The following is a 7,510-nucleotide window of genomic DNA, read 5'->3' as shown; positions in this document are numbered from 1 at the left end:
GGGATGGTCGGGGAAGGAAAGGCAGGAGGGGATGGTCGGGGAAGGAAGGGCTGGAAGGGATGATCGTGGAAGGAAGGGCTGGAAGGGATGATCGTGGAAGGAAGGGCTGGAAGGGATGTGTCTTCGGGTTGATTAGCGAGAAGAGCCAAGCATCACGAAATACCCGGAAGCTGCGAGGAAAGCAATAACAGAAGGGCGGATTAGATGCTACACTTTAATCTACTGAGGAAAAGAAGGGAGGGAGCGAGCGATGTAGAAAGAGAGAGGGGGAATGGTAGAAAAAGAGATAGAGAGATAAAGTGTGTTAGCAAGAAGGAATGGATACATTTGTAAGGTTAGGTAAGGTAAGGTAAGGTAATGTAAGGTAAGGTAAGGTAAGGTAAGGTTAGGTAAGGTAAGGTTAGGTTAGGTAAGGTAAGGTAATGTAAGTTAAGGTAAGGTTAGGTAAGGTAAGGTAAGGTAAGGTAAAGTAGGAAGGAAGGAGGAAGGGAATAGAAGGGTTGATAAGAGGGGAAAAAAAGTGAAAAAGAATGAAGGGATGAAGAAAATGAGTAGAAAATAAGATATAAAAAGTAAGACTGGGAGAGAGAGATGAAAGAAAGAAAAAAGAACTGAAATAAAGCTTGAAAGAGAAGAAAGGAAAATGGGAAAAGTAAGATACCTACGCGTGACCTCCAAGCTCAACTTCGTCACGTGCAAAACTCGAGACAAAAAAAAACGAGAAGATTGAAGGGGAAACCAAAACAAAACGATGAAAGATGAAAGCGTTAAAAGGGAGAGAGAAAAAAATACACTACAGCTACACGTGACCTCAGTGCTAATCTCCGTTACGCACAAGACACGAGACAAAAGACCGAAGAGATTGAAATTGAAAGGAAAAGCAAAACAAATGATATATGAAAGCGTCAGGAGGGGGAGGGAGAGGAAGAATTAGGTTAAGAAATTGAAAACAAAGAGGAAGAGGGTGGGAAGGACAGGCGAGATAAATGGAAACAAGTAAATGGAGATGACAAGAGACACAACAAAGACGGAGAGGAAGGAGGATGAAGCCGGAGAGATAAGAGGGAAGAGGAGGAAGAGGAAGGAGAGGAAGAATAAGATATGATGGGAATATTGGAAACTGGGAGAGAGAGGGAGAGAGAGAGAGAGAGAGAGAGAGAGAGAGAGAGAGAGAGAGAGAGAGAGAGAGAGAGAGAGAGAGAGAGAGAGAGAGAGAGAGAGAGAGAGAGAGAGAGAGAGAGAGAGAGAGAGAGAGAGAGAGAGAGAGAGAGAGAGAGAGAGAGAGAAAAACCGTAACACACACACACACACACACACACACACACACACACACACACACACACACACACACACAGGTGAAATAAAGGAAATAAATAAAATGTTAGACCAAGAAAGGAAGAGGAACATAAAAGATAAAGGAGTGGATAGGAGACGAAAGTGAAAGAGAATGAAGGAAAGAAATAATACTGGACAAGGACGAAAATATATGAAAAAATGGTAGAGGGAAGAAAAGAAACAGGAAAAGAGAAGAAAGAAAATAAAAGAGAAGAGGAGAAAAGAGAAATGAAGAGATAATAAGAGAAAAGAGAAGAGAAAAAGAGAAATGAGAAGAGAAGAAAAGAAAAGAGAAAGAAGAAAAAAATGTTGGTTTCATGTTCTCCTCCTCGTCCTCCTCCTCCTACCACCACCACCACCACCACCAACAACAACAACAACAACAACACAAACAGCAACACACCAGATAAGAGAAGAAGAAACACACAGTTCACGTACGAAAAGAAATTAGATGAACAACTGCATTCACAAGATAATTACACGGGAAATAAACAAAAACGGATCTTGATAATTATGTGAAGAAAATGGCTTACGAAGAAGAGACAGCAATAAAAGGGGAGGAGGAGGAGGAGGAGGAGGAAGAGGAGGAGGAGATGAGTCAGAGGGTACATATAAGGATGATAAATAATATAGAAGGAATAAAGATAAGGAGGGGAAGAGACATTGTAAGGAGAGAGGAGAAGAGAGGAGAGAAGAGAAGAGAAAGAGGAATAAGAAGTGGAGGAGAGAAGACAGGAGGAGATAGAAGAGGAAAGGAAGGAAAAGAAGATAAAGTAGAGAAAAAAAAGGAAGAAGAGAAGACAGAAGAGAAAAGAGGAGGGGAGAAGAAGAGAAAGTAGAGAAAGAGGAAGAAGAGAAGAGAGGAGAGAGTAAAGTGTGTGGAGGAAAAATAGTTGAGAAAAGAGGGAAAGAGAGGAGAGAAGAGAAGGAGAGAAAGAAGAGGAGAAAAAATGAGGAGGAGAGGAGAGAGGAAGAAAGTGAGGAAGTTGGAGAGTTTATACTTCCATGTAATGAAGGGAGGGTGTTTTTCTCCTCCTCCTCCTCCTCCTCCTCCTCCTTTTCCTCTTCCTCCTCCTCCTCCTCCCGTTCTTCGTTCTCTTCCTCCTTGTAATACTTTTTGGCATTTACATTCTCTCTCTCTCTCTCTCTCTCTCTCTCTCTCTCTCTCATCTGACCTCTTTCAAATTATTCATCTTCACCTCTTTCATTTTGCATACTACCCTCCTCCTCCTCCTCCTCCTCCTCCACCACCATAACAAGCCCCTCTACAGCCTTAAGTCCAAGCCCACGAGACCCTTTCCACCACCACCCTCACAAGCCTCCAGCAACCCCCTCGCACCCCGGTCTTAGCTCCGGGTCAACTCTTATAAAAGCTTTCCTGGCCTAAAGTTTCGCGGCCCGGGTGCAAAAAGTAAGCTCAGGAGAAGTTTCGTAGTTTTGCGGGAAGAAGGAAACTGAAGGGGTGGTCTTGCGTTGCAGTTTGAGGGTTTAATATATCTTGAAGAGGGGGGGGGGGGATCTGTTACAGGGGTTTTAAAGGAGATTATAGGGATGAAAAGAGGGAGTATATGCGGGAGATGGAGTAGACTTAGATTTTTTTTTTTTTTTACAGCAAAGGAGACAGCACAAGGGCACACAAAAGGAAACAATAATAAAAAAAGGCCCGAAGAGGTGGCCGAAAGGGGGGTCAATTACGGGATGAGTGAGAATGAATAGAGATGAACAAGAAAAGAGTGAATGAAAGAGAGGAAGAGAAAAAAAGGATAAAGAGTGACAAATAAAATGAAGGACAGAGATGAAGAGGGAAGAAGCTTTACAGGACAGAGGAAGGGAACTGAAGGAGAGAGGGACTTGCGTTGCAGTTTCAGGACCTAACACAGGGTCATATAACAAGACATTTCGCCGCCCAAGAACACATATTTGACAAGGCTTTCGTAGGAGTTGAGGGCATTTCCAAAGGTAGTTTTATGACCCTGGTGGTAGTGTGACCCTTCGTCTGTACCGTGAACCTAAAGAAACACTCATGAGAACTCAACTGATCCCCTTTTTGAGCCTTAGAACTAGTTGGTGCTAGTGTCTTATAATACCAACTAAATATCTTGAAGGGAGGATCTGTTAAAGGGGATTGAGTAGTCTGAAAAGGGATTAATAAAGGGTTAGAAACGGAGTAATATGTGAGGGGAAAGGCGTTAATGGATGACGGGGTTTGGGATTTAGAAGAAGGGGATAAAGAAGGAGGGAAAGGATTGAACAGATAGAGAGGATTGGAAGTTGTAAATGGATGACAGGGATTGGGATTTAGAAGAAAGGGATAAAGAAGGAGAGAAAGGATTGAGAAGATAGAGAGGATTGGAAGAAGAGGAAGGAATGAAAAGTGAAGGAATGCAAAAGTGGACACAAACTTTGAGGATAAAAAATGCGCAGGAGAGAAAGAATGTAAGAGAAGAGAAAGTGGAGGAATATAAGAGAAAAGAAAGTTAAAGAGAAAAAAAAAATCGTCGACCTCTCTGACCTCTTAAAACAAAACAAAAATAAAAAGCAGAGGAGGAGGAAAGCGAGTGAAAGAAAAGAAAGCGGATGTAAAGAATAAAAGGGATAAAACAAAAACAAAACAAAAAAACAATGCAGAGGAATAAGAAAAACAAAAAGGAAAATAATAATAATAAAAAAATAAACGTCACAAAAAAAAACAATGTAGGGGAATAAGAAAAACAAGAAGGAAAATAATAACAAACAAAATACAAGAAAAAAAACGTCGCTCTCTTTATCGAAATTCATAAAACAAAACAACACAATGAAACGCAGAGTAAAAAAAAGAAAAAAAAAAAAAGACAAACGACAGAGGTAAAAAAACACAACAAAAATAGAAGACTCTGGGGCTTAAAAAAACGTAGAGATAAGATAAATAAAAACAACAGAGAGAGGCAGGTGTATCTAACTTTATCTAGTCTATTTTGAATGTGATAATTGTATTGGCACTCACCACATGACTAAGCCTATTCCACTCATCCACCATATGTCCCTGTTGAATCTGAGAGAGAGAGAGAGAGAGAGAGAGAGAGAGAGAGAGAGAGAGAGAGAGAGAGAGAGAGAGAGAGAGAGAGAGAGAGAGAGAGAGAGAGAGAGTAAATTAATATAACTACTGGAAATCTATCACGCATAAGAAGACGAATTAAAAAGAAAGAGAAAAAGACAAGAAATTAATGAACTAAAGGAAAACATCTCTCTCTCTCTCTCTCTCTGACCTTTATTCCATTACGACACACACACACACACACACACACACACACACTTACAAAAAACTGAATATGCAATGCAAATAATAATGAAAAATATGAAAAAAAGATAAAGTTGCAAAGAAAAGAAATACTAATCAGGAATACGAATACAGTTTTTCAGCTTTTTCTTTTTTTCGCTTTTTTTTTGCATTTGTTTACGGACGAATTTTGGCTTTTAATAAATATGCAAAACGTTGATATTTTTTGGTTTCCTATTATTTTTTTTCCTTTTCTTTCCTTTTCTCAGGCGAACGAATCTCATTTAACAGGACGATGGGAATGGTTTCGTTCTGACCTAGATCACCTTCTCTCTCTCTCTAATTCTCTTTTTTCTTCTCTGCTTTTTCTTTTCTATATCTTGTTCCACTTTACTCCTTAATTTATTCCTTCATTCCTTCTTCTTCCTCTTTCTTTCTCCTCTTCTCCCTTCCTCTTTCTTCTCCTATCTCATATTTCCTTTCTTTCGTTTTCTTCCCTCGTCTTCCCATTTTTTTTGTTATGTTCAGATTCATCACATTTTTTCTCTTCCTCTTCCTCTTTTTCTTCTTCTTCCTTCTTCTTTCTCTTGGCTCGTTCATTTCCTTGCTTCCCTCTTTGCTCTTTTTTTAACTTTTTTTTATTTCCACAACGAAGGAATGGAAAGGAAGGGACAAAAAAAGAATACGGAAGAGAGGCATGACCCAAATTCCCTTCCTCCTCCTCCTCCTCCTCCTCCTCCTCCTCCTCCTCTTCCTCCCCCGTGTCAGGAAGAATTTCATGTCTCCCTAAGGTGGTCAAAAGCTAGTTTAAGGTTCCTCTTCCTCCTCTTCCTCTTTTACTTCTTTCTTTTATTTTTCTCCTTTTCCATTTCTCTATTTCTCGTTTTTTTAATTATTTGTCCTTTTTTTCCTCCTTTTCTCTTTTCTAATTATTCAACCTTCCAATTTTTCTCTATTTCTCTGTTGGTTCTTTCCCTTTCTTCTTTATTCCTTATTTCTTCTTTTGTCTTTATCCTACTTTTCGTTATTTTCTCTCCTTCTTCTTTTATCTTTCTCTCCTTTTATACTTCCTCCTCTCCTCCATCTCCTCAGAATCGCTAAGCAGGACCATGGAGAAGGAAAGAGGGAAAGATAGGAAGGAAAGAAGGAAGGAAAGAATGAAGGAAGGAAGTAAAGAAGATAAACAAAGAGGAAGGGTATAAGGAAGGATGGAAACGAAAGAGAAAGGAAGGAAAGAAGGAACATAGGAAGGATAGAAGACAGGAAGGATAAATGAATGAATGAGTGAATGAAGTAGAGAAGATAAGCAAAGAGGAAAGGTGGAAGAAAGGATGGAATTATTATAGAAAGAAGGAAACAAAAGAGAAAGAAAAGAAAGGGCAGGAAAGCAGGAAGAGAGGAAGGAGAGAAGAAAGGAAGGAAATGAGTGAATAAAGCTGAGAAGGTAGGCAAAGAGGAGGGAGGTAAAGAAGGGTGGAATCATAGAAGGAACGAAACTAAAAAGGAATGAAGAAAGGAAGGAATGAAAGAACGAAAGGAGAAACAGATAAAAGAAAAACATAAAAAAAAGAAAATATGGATACCTCCGAGTGTTACGAAAACCGGAAAAAAAAATCTGAAAGGAAAATTTGGGGAAAGCGAGACCCATATATTTTTTGTTCCGTTCGTTCAGTAAAAGAAAGAAAAAAGGAACGGTGGTATTGCTGAAAGAAACGCGCGAGCTTATGCGTGCGATCGAGGTTGGTTTTGGGAAAGGAGAAAAATAGAAGAACCAGAAATTTAGTTGAATGGTCTTGAATATGCTCGTAATATATGAAGCAAATGTGATTGGATGATTTTTTTGGGGGTCATATTGAAGGGAAGACCATAAAAAAATCGCAGGAATATATACAGGTCTGAAAAAAATGTAGAAAAAAATGAATAAAAGGATTTGAATATATGAAATAGTAGAAAATATCATACGTAAGTGTTTGTAAGGGCTGGAAATAGCTCAAGATTGTATTGTTTCTGAGTCATATTATGAATCTATTAAACTTAAGTCTTATTATAGAAAACTGACGAATTGAAGAAATGGAAATCGTTAAAAATGAAAAGAAAAGAAAAGAAATATAAAGATATATATATATATATATATATATATATATATATATATATATATATATATATATATATATATATATATATATATATATATACATATATATATATATATATATATATATATATATATATATATATATATATATATATATATATATATATATATATATATATATATATATATATATATATATATATATATATATATATATATATATATATATATATATATATTAGTTTCAGAATAATGAAAAATAATGTAAAATGTGGAAAAAAAGGCCAAAAAACGTAGAATTATTAAGAAAACCAATAAGATTATGTAACCGGTTTAGAATATAAGATTGTCTACATTATTAATTTTTTTAACAGCACAAAGAGCAACTCAAGGGCAACAAAAAGATGTCAAAAAAAAAAAAAAGAAGCTCGCTAACTGTTGCTCTCATATAGCGATTAGTATAGAGTGGCTAAGGAAGAGGTCAATTTCGGATGGAGAAAAAATATATACAGGTAAGTTAAGGTAAGGTAAGGTAAGGTAAGGGTGAGGGCATACACTATAGCTACGCGTGGCTTCGGTGCTTATTTCCGACACATCCAAACCTCGAGAAAATAGAGGACGAGAAGATTGAAGGGGAAACCATAACAAACAATGACTTGAACGAGAAGATTGAAGGGGAAACCATAACAAACAATGACATGAACGAGAAGATTGAAGGGGAAACCATAACAAACAATGACATGAACGAGAAGATTGAAGGGGAAACCATAACAAACAATGACTTGAACGAGAAGATTGAAGGGGAAACCATGGCAAACAATGAC

Source organism: Eriocheir sinensis, chromosome 11 (genome assembly GCF_024679095.1).
Source record: "Eriocheir sinensis breed Jianghai 21 chromosome 11, ASM2467909v1, whole genome shotgun sequence".
NCBI classification, from domain to species: domain Eukaryota; kingdom Metazoa; phylum Arthropoda; class Malacostraca; order Decapoda; family Varunidae; genus Eriocheir; species Eriocheir sinensis.
Note: the sequence above shows the minus strand (reverse complement) of the source record.